Below are 16,155 nucleotides of genomic sequence, written 5' to 3'. Positions count from 1 at the left end.
GAGTGTTCCTCTTCTGCTTTGAATCCATTATCAGGGTTCACCCATTCATTCATCAGCATTTGTTAAGGACCTGTTGTTTATAAGACTATCCCTGATGTTTCAGAAATGAAAAAGTACTACTTATCTTTGAGGAATTCACAGGCTTACTAAGCAGTGAAATTAAAAAAAAAAAAAAATTGAAGTGCACTTTTTAGGTGCCGTGATAACAACAGATGAGGGTGCATGTATCTTAGACAGGGTGTGGTCATGGGGGCTTCAGGGAAGATTTCCATAGGGAGGTGATTCTTGAGCTGATCCTGAAGTATAGGAATTGACAGATGGAAAAAACATTTCTGGCGGACCAAGTACAAAGGCAGAAGGCGAACAAGATGGAGGCGTTCTCAGGGAGCTGTAAGGTGCAGTTAGGGTCAGAGCGCCTGGGGGGTGATAACTGGATGAGGTGGGAGAAGTCTCAGGCCAGGTCCTAGAAATCAGGAATTTGCACATGCTCAGGAGAGGCATTGCTGGCACTGTTGGCAGGTTCTTAGAGGAAATCACTGAGAAAGAGTTGGAGTGCTGCTGGTGTGAGACAGGAAGGGCTGGGTGGTTCCATTGCATGAGATAGGACATAAAGGAAGGTTAGCAGCTTTGGGTGGAGGGTGATGTAGACACGCTGACTTGAGTTTTGTTAATCCAGATTCCTTGTCTTGGGAACTGGACACATTCCCATACCCCTTGAGAGACTGGCCGCGATAGACACCGCCCGCCTCCCCGTGCCCCGCCACTGTTATTCTGCACCCTTTTGTGCATTTTCTTACTCAGTTATTCTTCAGTTGGCAAACAAATTATTGGTAGGCAAATTAAATTAACAGCAAACCTCGGTGAGTTAAGCACTAAATTGCTAAATTAAATGAAAAATGTTTTTATCTTTTAATGAGCAGGTTGGTTCGCATTTCAGTACAGGAGTAGATTGGAAAACCATCTTTAATTAAAGAGGTAGTCTTTCCTGTTAGCATAATTCTTGAGGAATCCTGCTAGCAATTGTAAAAGAAATATCTAAACAGAGAATCTTTTAGGTAGGAGGAAACTTAGCAACTTGGGCCACCACTCTCAAGTTCTAGGTAGGAAAAATGGATTCCAGAGAACACAGGTGACTTACCAGTGTCACACAGCTATGGTGCAGGGGTGTGTCTAGCTCATTAATGTAATGTTTTCTCCACGGTGCCTGATGACCCCCTGCAATAGTTCTATCGAGATGATAGAGCAGGCTTTGAAGAAACCTAATGTTCAAGGCTGCTCAGTCAGTGATAGACCCAGAGTCCCCTGGATTCCTGACTTTAATCTTATTTTAAATTAATCTCATCATTGTTCATCAGTCAGCAAGTATTTGTTGATTGTCTGGTATTGAAGGGATGGTACCCAATTATTATAAAGCTAAACAGTAAGTAAGAAGCTATTTTCCTCTTCAAGAAGCTTGCATGTTAGTTTTTCAGATAACTCACTGCAGGTCTGGCAACTGCTTGTAAAAGGCATAGCTTGTCTGACATAATTATGGATATTAGTAGCACACAACAAGAAAACACAGCCATACAAGATACTGTTTACTCTTAATTTTTTAAAACTTTACTGGATCTTTTTCTGTTTGTTACCTTGTTCTGTCCGCACAGGGGGCAAGCAGTTTCCTGCCTAGCCTTGGAAGTGCCTATGGGTAAATAAAAATTAAACCAAACAATTAGAAAAAGAATGTTGATTGCCTTTTTAAAAAATTCTTACTGAATCTTAATTAGGGAAAATGATCTGGTGAAAATTTTATTTAGGTTGGTAATCGACATAAATATTTGCAAGAGGGCATTGGAAGAATGGTTTTTAAAAGCATTAGTTCTCTGTTCATTTATTTTGGTGCCCCTCTTTTGTAATAACCCCCTTCAATATTTCTGGAAATTTCTGTAGATATGGTTCTGAAAAACTTAACCTTAATGTGTAGTAGTTGTTTGGTGAATACATGTACTAGGAAAACTTATCACCATTCTAAAATGAAGACTGCTTTTATGAAATAGTAACTTTTCTATAATTTATATTTTTATTTTTATGTTTCTTATATTAACTTGTTCCTGTCAAATAAGAGTTTGGTACATTTTGCGCTGCTTTGAATTTAAATCTAGGGTAGAAACTTAGCTATTTAGTGATTTATGCATTTTCTTTACCAAGTTTATGAGCTTGAAACTGTTAATACTTATTGCTTTTCTGTAATTTTAAGCTTCGTTCATTCCACAAATACTTAAATAAGTCTGATGTGATACTGAACCAGGCATTGGAGATACAGCAGGACGTTGGGTATACACAATGCCTATTTTCAAGAAGCTCCCTGTTGAAGCTTTGCTAATGTCTGTCTAGTGAAGGTATATAGACCCAGGAACCCCAGAGTGAAGCTTTGGAGAAACAAACACCCCACTAGAAAACTAGAAAATCTGGTTCCGGCCCGTGTGGGTGGCATCCAGCAAACTCTTATAAACACTGCTTTGAGGTCATCCACTGATGAAAGCCTGCATGGTATTATATGTGAGGGTAATCATCAAGGATTACCCCATCACTGCCAGACAGCAGATAAAACATGCATGCCTCATGGAAATGGGGAGTGCGGAAGTTCTGCAAGAATGGGATTTACATACCTGAAATTGGGACCCAACAGAGAAAGGCGGATCTGATTACCAGTGAAGTCCAATTCTCTTCAGAGAGTAGTGCATTGGGGGCATGGAAGAAATGACAAGTTACTTCTTTCTTACCTCTGCCAGTTCTTAATCCTTTTCTACTCAAGGTGCTCTGATTCCTCACTCAGAACCTTTTTGAGACTTAGATATAGCTGCACTAGAGCTACTTAGGATTGGGCTAGTTGGGTGCCTTGAAACTCAGATCTCATCCAGGAGTTGACGTGACTCTGAAATAACCACAGACCCATTAATTGGGTGAAGACTAACAAGATTTAGTCTTTGTTAACAAGACTAACAAAACTAGTAACTATGGTGTGAAGAGAAGATAGAAAAATAAGGGGGAAAAAGTGATGGATCCATTGGATTTCTTTATCAAGCTACCAGCTGTCCTACAAGGCCTGCAGAAAGGCTTGCCATGCAGCTGGTAACATCAGCTGACCAGAAATGCTGTGTTTCCTTCCCAAAATGGTTAAAAAAAGTCACCTTTGGGCATTGTGTGGGGAAAGAAATAAGGAAAGAAAAGGAGAGAGCAGGAATGGAGAAGGAAGAGCGAGAATGAGTGAATTACATGGGCTACGTGTGAGCGAGGGTGTGTGTATGTGTTTCTGTCTTTCTGTCTGTCTCTGTTGAATCTTCTCTTCCCTGAAGTCACACCTCCTATCTGGTGAGGAATTGACGAAGGTGTTTTCTATTTTAGTCTGTAGCCTTCCCATCTGGTGTCTGGATTTCTTCTAAGGTGCCACCAGTGGGGGAATGAGTATGGGGTATTAGTCTTCCATGTTCTCTTCTTTCAAGCTTCTTTTATAATATTTATTTTTTAAATTACTAGTGCTATGAGTCAAAGTGGTCAAATTTTGGCAATTTCATATGATTCAACCTATTAATTCAACCCTTGTGATTCTCAGTCTTCCTCACTGTTTCCTCTCCTTTACGCCTGCTCCTTAAATATTAAATTTTTATTAATAGCTATCATCTATTACCACCCACCGCATGCTGCGTACTTCACATATGGCCACTCTGCAAGGGCGTCCTGATGCCCATTTTTGCCTGGGAGAGACGGCAGCTCAGTTGGCCCAAGACTAGCTGTGTAGTAACTGACAGGGCTGGGATTCAGCCCAGGACTCTGTGGTTCAAGTCTGGAACCCTCTTGCTGCTACACTACCCCACTGCCTTTGTTCCCTTGAGTACTATTATGAGCCTCATGCTTTATATTTCTGGCACAAATAAATGAGCCTTTAAAAGGCTGGACAGAGAAATGGGATTTTTGATAGGGTTCCAAACCACTTCGCATGAGGATGTTTGAAGTTATAAGTTATAAGTATGTTGTCTTCAGAAATATAGTCTGGTACTTAATTGCACTCACTCTTGTCATGGCCCACAGTAGATGCCGCTCATCTTAGCCAAATTATAATTTAAATTCTGGAGGAGAAAGGTGCTCTGAAATTTGGACCTTAAATCCATCCCAGGGGCCAAAGCATTAGGAAATCTTGCTTTCTTCCTGTCTCCACCTTGGTTGGTCTTCTTTCTAGGCTTTGAGACAGACCTTAATCTTTTCCAAAAAACATCCTGGAGACTTGGTTCATCCTCATGCTTGCCTCCTCTCCCCAACTCTTTTTCTGGTGAGTTGGATTCCTACTCAGCATCTAAATATACACCTGAAGAGAATAGTGCTTTCATGGTAGAATTCCTTCGCAGGATTTCTTGGGAAATTTATATTTTTCCAAATCCCCAGAAAAATCAGTTAAGAAAAATGGCAAATGGGAAAAAGTGTTGGGATTCTCCTGTGAGAATTAAAACAATCAACATAGAGACATAAGTACATGAAAGGAATCCACTGATGTCAAGTTGAAAGCTAGCCTACAGAACTGAAGGATAAGATTGACATTTCCCAGAGCCAGGTCAGGATAGGAGCGCAGAGGAGAGAATTGGTCATGATTGCTTGTAGCTGTTGCTATGTTATAAATGTGTATTCATGGCCCTGTCTGCTGCTACTGGTGAGTCATCCTTGCAAATAAAATAAATATAAATTTATATGCATAGCGTGTTGTATACAAATCCTGTGAGTGGTATTCCAAGAAATACGTTTCCAAAGCAAAATAAGCCTTTAAGATGGCAGTTTCAACATGTTATTCTGTGTAGTGATGTTAACCTGCATTTGGATCTATGAGGAAGGTTATTCCAGGGATCAACAAACCTTTTCTCTAAAGGGCCAGATCATAAATATTTTAGGCTTTTGCAAGCCATATGGACTCTGTCACAACTATCAAGTCTGCTGTTTCGTGTGAAAGCAGCCACAGACTATACGTGAAATGAACAAGTGGGGCTGTGTTCCAATAAAACTTTTATTTACCAAAACAAACTGAGGGCTGGATTTGGCTCGCTATTGGAATGCTCCCCAATAATGCTCACTGACATTCTCTAGCATTTGAACATTCGTTATAGACTACCATTCTTTGTAAATACTATTAAGTTTATTATTTATTTAACCTTTCTTTTAGATATCCATAATAATGAGTAAAGGGTGTTTGGAAGTATTTGTTGAATAACTTATAACTTGGGGAATTCTGGGGAACTTCCTGGACATTCCCATTTCTCATTCCCAAATCCCAAAGCGTAATGTCTACAGAGAATTTGAAAATTTCTGGAGAAGGAGATTTGCTATACCCTTGTGCTCCTCTCTGCTTCCTGATTCAATCAGCATTTATCTTTCCTCAACTTATGTGGCTCTCCTTGTTCTTTGAGCTCTGTGGTGTCCCCCAAGGTTGTCTAGGGTGTGTGACCTATTTTTTTCCCCACTGGGAGATTGGGAATCTTGGGAACTGGTTGATACCTCTGTTGCCTTTCTTCAGAATTACTGATAGATAATACCCAGTATTATCTTGCCCACGTATTCAAGTATCTGGAGTAGATTATTCTTCAAGGATCCTTGACATTTATTTGCTTGGTTGCAGCGTTGTTATTTTAGAGCCAGAACAAGAGGACATTTGTAGTATCATGTGGATGATTTGTGTTATTGTTTGGGATTGGTATACGTTATGCTTTTCTACCATGCTGCTTTAGCACTTCTATTATTTTAAGAGGTAGAAAACAGTAAAGGGACCTAAGAATATTTACTACAAGAATTCAATTCTTACAAATAGTCAAGATACAGTTTAACTTACAGGCAGTTAAGAACACAGATTTTGGACTCAGCATAACTTGAGTTGATTTGTTTTACCACATATTTCAAAAGTGTGATCTTGGGACAGTTTTACTTAACCTCTCTAACACTGTTTTCTTATCTTTCAAGTAGGAATACTAATACTTTCCTCTCCATTTTTGTGGTGTTAGGATTAAATCAGATAATGCAATTGTGTGGTTAGCACAGTTCTAGAACTAAATGATAATTGGCATTATTACTAACTCTTAAAGATGGGAGATATTAACCTTGTTTTGTGGCAGAGGAAACTGAAACAAACGGGTTAAATGATTTGTGTAAGATCACGTTTATTAGGTTGGAAAACTGGGTTTGGCTCTTTCCTAAGTCCATGTTCTTACTGCCATACACTGCTTAAAGTAATTTCAGTTAACAGTAATTCTATATCAAAGATATACACACACCATGGTTTATTTGGGTTATGAGGCTGGGTGGATAGACGGGGAAGGTATGAGATGATGTCTTTTGTCTTTTTTTTTTTTTAATTGAGGTATAATTGACATATAACATTATGTTAGTTTCAGGTATACATTGCAGTGATTTGATACTTGTGTATATTGCAAAATGATCACAATAAGTCTAATTAACGCCCATGACCATACAAGGGATGATGTCTTGAAAGAGCAAGGATTTGTAGTATTTGAAAGACAGTTTCTAGAAGCCAAGGATATAGTTATAATTAAAAAGTTGAGAAAACTTGCCCCGATTTCCCTGTTGCTTAGCTGCTGTATTGACTGCCAAGAACATGTTAGATTTTAAGTACCTTTTATGCTTGCCTGTTATCAGTCCCATCATATCACCATGACTTTTAAGACACTATGCATGTTCTCTTAAATTGGATGAAAGAAAAATGTACTACTATGTTAAGCCTGCAATTGGAGTTAGAATGTTTTTTTGTATTTCTCCTCTCCCCCTTCCTCACACCCGCCCTTCACCACTTCACAGGAATGTGCTTCTAACCTTTATGGGTCAGATTTTCACATGGCATGATTAGTTGCCAATAATTAAACCTCCATAGCTAAACAAATAAATTGGCCAAGGTTTTGGAAAAACTCAGCTCAATGAAAGTTTTGTGACAAGTTGCTGCAGTTTGCTGTATGCACATGGTCCCTGACTTACGATGGTTTGACTTAACAGTTTTTCGGTGTTAAGATGGTGCGAAAGTGATACGCGTTCAGTAGAAAGTGTACTTTGAATTGTGAGTTTTGATCTTTTCCCGGGCCAACGACATGCGCCATGCAGTACAACCCTCTCTTATGAGGCAGGGCAGCCGCAGCTCCTAGTTAGCCACGTGAGCACGAGGTTGAACAACCGATACACCTAGAGGCATATTCTGTTCTTCACTTTCTGTACGGTATTCAGTAAAGTACATGAGGTATTCAACACTTTATTATAATTTTTTTTTTAAACCCCACATTTGTTTGTTTATTTATTTTTGGCTGTGTTAGGTCTTTGTTTCTGTGTGAGGGCTTTCTCTAGTTGCGGCAAGCGGGGGCCACTCTTCATCGCGGTGCGGTGCGCGGGCCTCTCCCTGTTGTGGCCTCTCTTGTTGCGGAGCACAGGCTCCAGACGCGCAGGCTCAGTAGTTGTGGCGCACGGGCCCAGTTGCTCCGCAGCATGTGGGATCTTCCCAGACCGGGGCTCGAACCCGTGTCCCCTGCATTAGCAGGCAGATTCTCAACCACTGCGCCACCAGGGAAGCCCTCAACACTTTATTATAAAATAGGCTTTGTGTTAGGTGAATTTGCCCAACCGTAGGCTGATGTAAGGGTTGAGCAAGTTTAAATTAGGCTGGGCTCAACTATGATGATTGGTAGGTAAGAAATAGTGAATGCATTTTCGGCTTAGGACATTTTCAACTTATGATGGGTTTATTGGGATGTAACCGCATCGTAAGTCGAAGGATATCTGTATAGATATTTATTTTATCTTACTGATTTTAATTGGTGCATATGCCTCTTTTTATTTGTTTTTATTATTTAAATCTCTCGGGGTTTTGAACAAAACTACTTTCAACTGCGTTTCAGGATCTGTGACACTTGCCTATTGGCATGGAGTGTATTTGTGCAGAGATGGGTTCTGAGCAGAATATTTTAAGAGTTAAGTATTTGGAATTTGCTTTCCACCTTTGCTGTCATTTTACTGACTTGTTCTTCCTTGTAGTACACCACAGTTTTGACTTCAGTCCATGGGTTATTTGACAGGCTGATAATTTTAAGACAAATATTAAACTATGCTTAATTTGAAGACTTGATTTTTATCCAGTAACTCTTGAGCACCAACTGTATGCAAGTCGAAGAAGAAGAAAATGTGATCCTCGCCTTTTTTTTTTTTTTTTTGAGACAGACCCAGTTCAAGGAAGAGGTTTAGAGGTTTAAGTACCAGGTCATATAGAATTGAGTCCTATAGAATATTAATACAAGAGGAATTAGAATGGAAAGATCTGGAAAATGTGAGAATCATTAGGGAAGACTGAGCGAGGCAGGAGAACCTGAGCACATTCTTGAAGGAATTCTCTGCAGGAAGGTGATAGAGCTGGGAAGTTGGAAGGGAAATTAGAAGTACTTCTGTAATTAAAAAAAAAAAAAATCTCTGATTTTTAAAAATAATCAGAAAAATATGCACCAGTATTTCCTTCTTTTCTTGCTTATCTAAAGCTCCTCCCCAAATAGTACCTGTAACTTGAAGACACGGCTGGCTTTAGGCAGGGCGGCCGCCAAGGCCTCTTTGCACTCACCCCTTCTAAAATGCAGTTAGTCTTCGGCAGATGGGGAGGCATCTTCCGCCAAATTCCCCTGTCCCCGGCATCTAGGAAAACACCAGGATTTCCACAGTTTGCTCTGAAACTCAAGGGTTGTGGATGCTGCTTATCTGAAGAGTTTGTTTTTCAGGATGTCCACTCTAGAAATGGCTTTTTACTCTTTAAGTTCACTGAATGATTGCTGAAAATGTCAAGCTTCTGGTTGACCTTTCTACGGGGGGATATTTTTGTCTGTCTTATTTTAGTGTCTTATTTTTTTGTGTCTTATTTTTACATTCTCAATTCTCTTTTCAAATTGATTCTGAGGCTCAGTTTAAACTGAAGCGAGGCAAGTTTTGATATTATTTGTAAAGCATTTCTCTTGAATTTCAAGGTTGATGTGATTTTTTTTTTATTATGTGATTTTACTTCCAAATAATTATTGAGGAATGCTGTATTTTGGATTTGTTTTCTGCTTTGATTTATTTACATGAAAGTTTTCTTGGCAAAGTGTCCCTTGAGGTTAAAAATAAAAAGGTGCTATTTTCCAAAAGGAGTACGTTTTTCAATGTTTTGTGTTGCTCAGCTATTTGAATGGAAAAGTTTGGTTCTAATAAAAATTTCCTCTTCCTTTGACAAATGTTGATGTTTTTAAAGTCTTCCTAAAGGAAAAAGGAGCTTGGGTGGGTTTTTGTTTTTTTTTTGATAGTTATCTAGAGCCCCCCTTCCCTTCTGCTGTGTGATCCTAACCCCACCATTGTTTTATGAGTCTTTGAACTAGATCTGTCTACAGCTGAGAGTGGTGGTTGAAAATGGACCCAAACCAGGTTATTTTTGGGTGGATACACAAGAAACTGGTTACTGTGGTACATGGGGTGTCTCTAGGAGCAGCCGGGGTCTGGAGTGAGACTTTCATTCTATACTTGTGGACGGCTTGAACTTTGTTTTTCCCGGGTACATATCATAGTTGATACATGCAAAGCCTTTGTTTTTTGTTTGTTTGTTTTGTTTTTGTAATGGCTAGAGTAAGTGGTATATGGACTTTAAAGGAGCTTGATTTTGAAGTTTACCAACTGCAGATTCCACTGGGTTTTGTGTCATTTAGAAAAATATTTAAGATCGGTACGGACCTATGACCTCAACTTACCACATGTCTGTTTTCCAACCCTTTCCATCCTTGCTGCAATTGTAAATCGGCCTTGGTTTTGTGGGCTCAATTGAAAGGCTTGTCAAGTGTGCACTTCCTTTAGCCTGCACATTCACAACTACAGACTTTTCTTCTGCTTAGCTGTTTTTTTTTCTTCTTCCCCCTCCGCAGCCCCGAGCCGCTTGCAAGCATCACATTGCCAGCGCCAGAGCTACTGGAGAATTCTCATTATTCCAGGAGACGCTGGGAGCGCCTCCTCCCACCTCCAAGGCTCCAGGAGCAAGTGAGCGGAGCTCTGGGGAAGAGCCACTGCTGGAAGGACTGCGGGAGGAGATGCCCCGGAGCCAGCTCTAAGGTAGTCAAGCCAGCTTTTTACCTAGGAACTCTCAGTGGCCTTGCCAGGGCCAGCAGTAGAGACATTTCAACAAATCACCTCTTTTAATGCTCCTTGGCAGAGATCAAGTTGACACGGTCAATTCTTAGCCACGATGATCATTTCATTGCTTTGTGTGAATCCAACATAAGAGAGAGAGGACCAAACCCAACGGTTCTTTATTTTTGCATTACCTTGAACGTAGGCTTTTTTTGGTGGAGTTGCTCAGTTATCTTTTAACTCTGGCCAAGTTGTTCAAATACTACCAACATTTCCCTACGTATAAAATGCTTCTGCCATTCTTTTCACCTTATAGGACCACTTTTTTTTTTTCTTTCCTTCTAAATAGGCTATGTTTTAGAGCAGTTTTAGGTTCACAGCAAACCTGAGCAGGAAATACAGAGAGTTCTCATAGGCGCCCCTGTCCCCCCAACACCTGGCCTCTCCCAGACTCTGTCTCCCCAGCAGAGTGGTCCATTTATTATAGTAGTCGATCCGCACTGACACATCATTATCACCCAGAGCCCATAGTTTACAGTAGGATCTGCTCTTGTTGTGCATTCTGTGGGTTTGGACAAATGTATAGTAATATGGATCCCCCATTATAGTACCCTACAGAAAAGTTTTACTTCCCTAAAAATCCTGTGCTCTGACTATTAATTCCTGCCACCTACCCACTCCTTGGCAACCACTGATGTTTTTATTGTCTCCATACTTTTACCTTTCCCAGAACTACATTTTCATAATATGCTTCCTTGGAGTACTTTGAAATCTCTGAAAGGAAGTCTTGCTCTCAGGATGAAATGCTATTAAGGTTGTGTTAAGCTATGGGGATAACACAAATACCAACTTTAGAATAGAGTCTGTAAGATGTTTCTATGAGGGGAGGCCTGAAGTGCTAAATGTATGTGGGAGTGTCTCTGAGTTAAAAGTTGGGATTGCCTGGATATGGTTTGAAACTTGTACATAGAGACAGAAGCATGAGGTCTCTGTAGCAGAACTTTGGGGTAAGGTCTCTAGTAGTTGTCAAGTGCTCTCTTTTTTAAGGAAAGTCTAATTTATTGTTTTCAAAAATTTTATTCTTTTATGTAAAAGTTATTTTTGATTATTTAATTTCAAGTAGTACAAAACAGTCTAAAGATAAAATTTTCTCCCTTCCTTTTGTCTTTTACCCACAGCTAATGATTTGGAACACACAATTTTTCACATACAAACTTTTCATAGACACACAGATTATGTGTATTAAAAGTTGATGGAACATGGCTACACGTTTGGTTTTACAACTTCCTTTTTCCTTTCACTTGATATGCTTTGGATATTTTCCCTTTTAAGCAGAATTTTCCCTTTTAAGCAGAATCTCAATATAAGTAATGACTTCTTAGTGTTCCTTACATGGCTGTAACATAATAACAATCAGTCCTCAAGTGATGAGGTTAGCCTAAAATTTAAAGGGGTATATTGGGGGCGGGGAGACCTTTCACATTAGGGAAAAGACAAAAGCCATGACTGTTGACTTTGGACTCTTAGTCATTGAGGATGTGAGTTTTTATTTTCCAAGGCAGATGATGCACAGCTTTGGGCTGTTGCCGAGGTGTCAGTTATGTCAAGTTTTCATCTTCTGGATGCCTGGAAGGAACATTTGGCACTAGGCTGTGTTAATATATTAGCATAGTTGTTAGTTCTGGCTACCATCCTTGGAGCACTATGAGATATTTTCATGCCCATTTAAGGTGGCATGAGGTTGAATGAGTTCTAAGAGAAAGTAATGAGTAACAGGGGTGGAATTAAGAGACTGACTTTATTTTGCACATATATTTATTTGAGGGAGGAGGAGGAGATGATGGTGTTAGTTAATTGCTAACCCTGTGATTCTGAATTATGAAACAGGGTTAAAATTGTTCAGCTCAATAGCTTGCTAGTGTGGTTGACAGCAAGAATCACCAGACAAGTTTTTAGATATCTGGGGCCGATATGAATATTTGGATTATTGTTCTCTTATAAAATATTTATTTCTAGGAAGGTAATAATATAATCAATGTTTATAAGGTTTCAAAGGTACAAAAAGTAAAAAATAAGTCTCCCTCCTCCCTCTGTCTCCCAGTTACCCTTCCTGGAGACAACATTGTTACCAATTTCTTATATATTCTTTCAGAGATTTCAGGCATATACCAGCAATAATCTAAAGATTATTGCAATTTCTCTTTTTTTTTTTTTTTTTTTTTTTTTTAACCCAAGTGAAAAAGCATTCCACTTAGAGATGGGCTGGATTTTATTTAACCAGTACTATATTGATGACCATATAGATCATTTCCAGTTTTATTATCATGAACAAGGCTGTAGAGAATAACCTTGTACATATATCATTTTAAACATGTTTGTGAATGTATCTGTAGGATCCATTTCTAATAGTGGAATTGCTGGGTCAAAGGATATGCACATTTTAATTTTGGTAGAAATATTGCCAAATTGCTCTCTTCATAGAGCTTGCAAAGTTTTAGATTCCACCAGCAATGGTTGAACACCCTGCTTCCTCGTACCCTTGCCAAACTGAAAATTTCTTCTCTGCTAAATCTATAGGCGAAAAATGACAGTTTAATGGAGCTTTAATTTGCATTTTTTTCTTATTTTGATGGACATTGAGCATCTTTTCATAAGTTTAAAGACCATTTGTATTTCCTGTTCTGTTCCCTCTATGTTAGTGTCCTTTGTCTATTTTCCTGTTGGGTTATTGATCTTTTTATGATCAGTTCACAGGAACTCCTATGCATTAAAAATTAACACCTCCCCCCCCACTTTCTCTCCTTGTGATATGTGATATTTTACTTGGTCATTTGTGTATAAATAATTATTTTGCAGTGTAGATTATTTAAAATTTTGTATACTTCAATTTACCAATTCATTCAACAAATATTTATTGAATGCCTCTTATGTATTAAGCACTTATTCTAGGTAGTACAATACAATACAATACAATACAATACAATATGAAGAAAATAGATCCCAGTTCTTGCTCCATGGAGCTTATGTCCTAGTGGAAGAGACAGTAGATAAAAGACGTTTAAAAATATTAGTTATAGAGGGAATTCCCTGATGGTCCAGTGGTTAGGATTCGGTGCTTTCACTGCTGGGACCCAGGTTTGATCCCTGGTCGGGGAACTGAGATCCCACAAGCCATGCGGCACCCCCCCGCCACCCCCCCGCCACTGGCTCCCACCGGCTCCCACCGCCTCCCCAGAATATTTATAGAGATAAATATATAATCAACCTTTTTGTGGCTTCAGGACTTTGTATGACAGTTTAAAAGACCTTTTCCATTCTTAGAGTTAAAAACTTATCTTTCCTTGTAGTGTCATTTGGTTCTTTTTTTAGGCCTAAATCTTTGATCCATCTGGAATGTTAGGTATGAATCCAACTTAATTTTTCTCTAGGTGCTCTATTAATTAGGGTAAGGCTGAGTTGCTGTAACCAAGGGACTGAAATATGCTATGGTTCAAAGAACAGGGGAGTTGACTTTTTTCTTCACTTAACAGTTCCACCGTGAGCAAAGCAAGTCAGCAGAACTGCCCATATCCGCTGGTCGTTGAGAGTCAGGTTCCTTCTGTCCTGTGGCTCTAGGAATTGTCACTGTAGTTATCTGCATGGTCATAACTGGGTTGCTACCATTGCTGGGTTCCCTGCATATGAAGGATGAAGGAGAAAGTTCAGGGCAAGTGATCACATGTCACTTCCTGCTTCCATTGGTGAGAACAGAGTCTTGTGGGTGCATCTGGCTGTGAGGGAGTGTGGGGAATGCAATCCGTGCTGGTCAGCACGTGCCCAAGAAGTGAAGAAGGAATTTTAGTGGAAAATAAGCAGTCTCTGTCCCATCATTGGCTAGTCATTCCAATTTTACTGAATAGTCCCAAATTTTCCCTTTTGATTTCTTTTGTATTATAAATTCCCATGTACATTGTGGTCTATTTCTGGGATATCCATTTAGTTTAATTGATCTCTTTGCCTGTGTGTGTAGTAGGATCACACTGTTTTTCTTAAACTCTTGGAGCTTAATACTTTTTTTTCTCTTTTGTAGGGGTAGTTCCATTTTACTGAATTTTCATGTTTATTTTAAGTTCCCTTTTACAGAACTTTAAAGTTCCATTTTTACAGAATTTTCATATTTATTTGTGTGTGTGGTTTGTAAAAAAATATATAAACTTTAAAATTATCATATGTAGTCACCACTCCCTCCCTGCTAAGAAGCAAACCTGTTAGTATGATGATTGGGATTGTGTTAAATGTCTAGATAAGTTTTGTGAGGGAGGTTTCACATCTTTATGGTGTTAATTTTTCTTATTTGGTGATAATGTTGCACAGTGTTTGGGAAACATTGATCTGGACTCTCCAATCTTTCGATATCTTTGACCCATGAAACTTATGTAATTGAAGTAGGAGAGAGGAAGGACCAACTTATCGTAAGATGCTGTGTTACTTTTTTAGTTTAATACTTGATTTCTGATAATGACTAGGTAAGTGAAGCCTATTTCTCTATTAAAAATTAATAAACTTGTAACTTGAAAAAACAATTTTCCTGTCTGAAGGTAAAAAATAGTTTCAGAAGGTAACATTTCAGAAGGTTCTGACATTTCAGAAGGTTATTATATAAACTTATTTGTAACACAAAGCTGGGCAAATTTTTTGCATATGTGTATGATATGCAATGCTGTTACTTCCTCTGAGAGTGTGTGTGTGTGTGTGTGTGTGTGTGTGTGTGTGTGTGTTAGTCTGCACCGTTTTTTGAACAACACACATTCCTTTTTAGTCTACTCCTTTTTACCTTTTTATTGTAAAGTAAAACACAGATACAGATATCACACAAAGTACACATAGCTTAGTTAATTTTTATAAGGTAAATATTTTTGTGACCACCACACAGGTCAAGAGACTATTAGTGGCCTCCCTAGACCCCCTTGGCATGTTCCATGCGTGTCATGGTCCCTCTCTCTCTCCAGAGGTAACCACTTTCCTGACTTCTATAGTAATTGCTTCGTTGCCTTTCTGTATGGTCTTATCACCTGCCTGTGCATATCTAGCCACTGTAGTTTAGTCTTGCACATCTTTTTATGTCTTTGAAGTCTCCTAAACCTCAGGTTCCCCTTCCAGCTCTTTCCTTTTCTTACAGTTTATCTGTTGAAGAACTCGGCTATTCGACCTCTAATTTCCAACTGGCTGGATTTGGTGATTGCATCCTCATGGTTCATTCAATTCAACTTGTTCTCTTTCTTTTAGTGGGAAATGGTAGTTTAACCCCACAGTCTGGGTATTCGGAATGCTCACTGCTACTGGGTAGGTCATTGTTTCTAGGCCTTTTTAGTGGACAGAGGAAATATGTATGTATAAAATACTCAGTGAGTTCATACTGTTGCTTCCAATTCAAATGCAGTTTATATGGTTCTTACTTAACCTTTTTCTGAATTACATCTCTAACTCCCTTATTCCACGCAGAAAATTTAGGTCCTCCAGGACAGCAGGGAACAATAGTATTTGAATAGGCCATAGTTAGGCATTTGCTGTCTTCCACACATTACACACAGTATTCTCCACACCGCCACAATCCCAACACCACACCACTAGTGATGATAACTGAAAGGCGAGAAAGGGCTTCACTGGTGGCTCAGTGGTTGAGAATCTGCCTGCTGATGCAGGGGACACGGATTCGTGCACCGGTCCGGGAAGATCCCACATGCCGCGGAGTGGTTGGGCCTGCGAGACATGGCTGCTGGGCCTGCTCCGCAATGGGAGAGGCCACAACGGTGAGAGACCCGTGTACCACACACACACACACACACACACACACACACACACACACACACAAAGGCGAGAAAAACAATTTTCTTTTTGTGTGCTATCCCCATTCTCCTCGCAATTTTCAGGGGGAGGAGTGGGGGATGTTTATAGTTGTTGAAAACTGGGCAAATTTAAACACTGATTAGCTTTTAGATGATTTCTGGAGGAGGAATACTTTTAATTTTGTTA

General features: G+C 39.4%; 1 protein-coding gene across 1 annotated transcript in view; it reads left to right on the top strand.

Annotated features, from left to right (window-relative positions):
* The window catches only part of ACVR1 (activin A receptor type 1), a 127,831-nt gene that overhangs the window by 42,594 nt on the left and 69,082 nt on the right, over positions 1–16,155 (top strand). Inside the window, exon 2 of the mRNA XM_059052013.2 lies at positions 9,942–10,125. The gene's annotated coding sequence lies outside the window, so the exon portion shown is untranslated. The remainder of the gene's footprint in view (positions 1–9,941; positions 10,126–16,155) is intronic.

Source organism: Kogia breviceps, chromosome 2 (genome assembly GCF_026419965.1).
Source record: "Kogia breviceps isolate mKogBre1 chromosome 2, mKogBre1 haplotype 1, whole genome shotgun sequence".
NCBI classification, from domain to species: domain Eukaryota; kingdom Metazoa; phylum Chordata; class Mammalia; order Artiodactyla; family Physeteridae; genus Kogia; species Kogia breviceps.
Note: the sequence above shows the minus strand (reverse complement) of the source record. Positions and strands in the feature narration are given on the sequence as shown.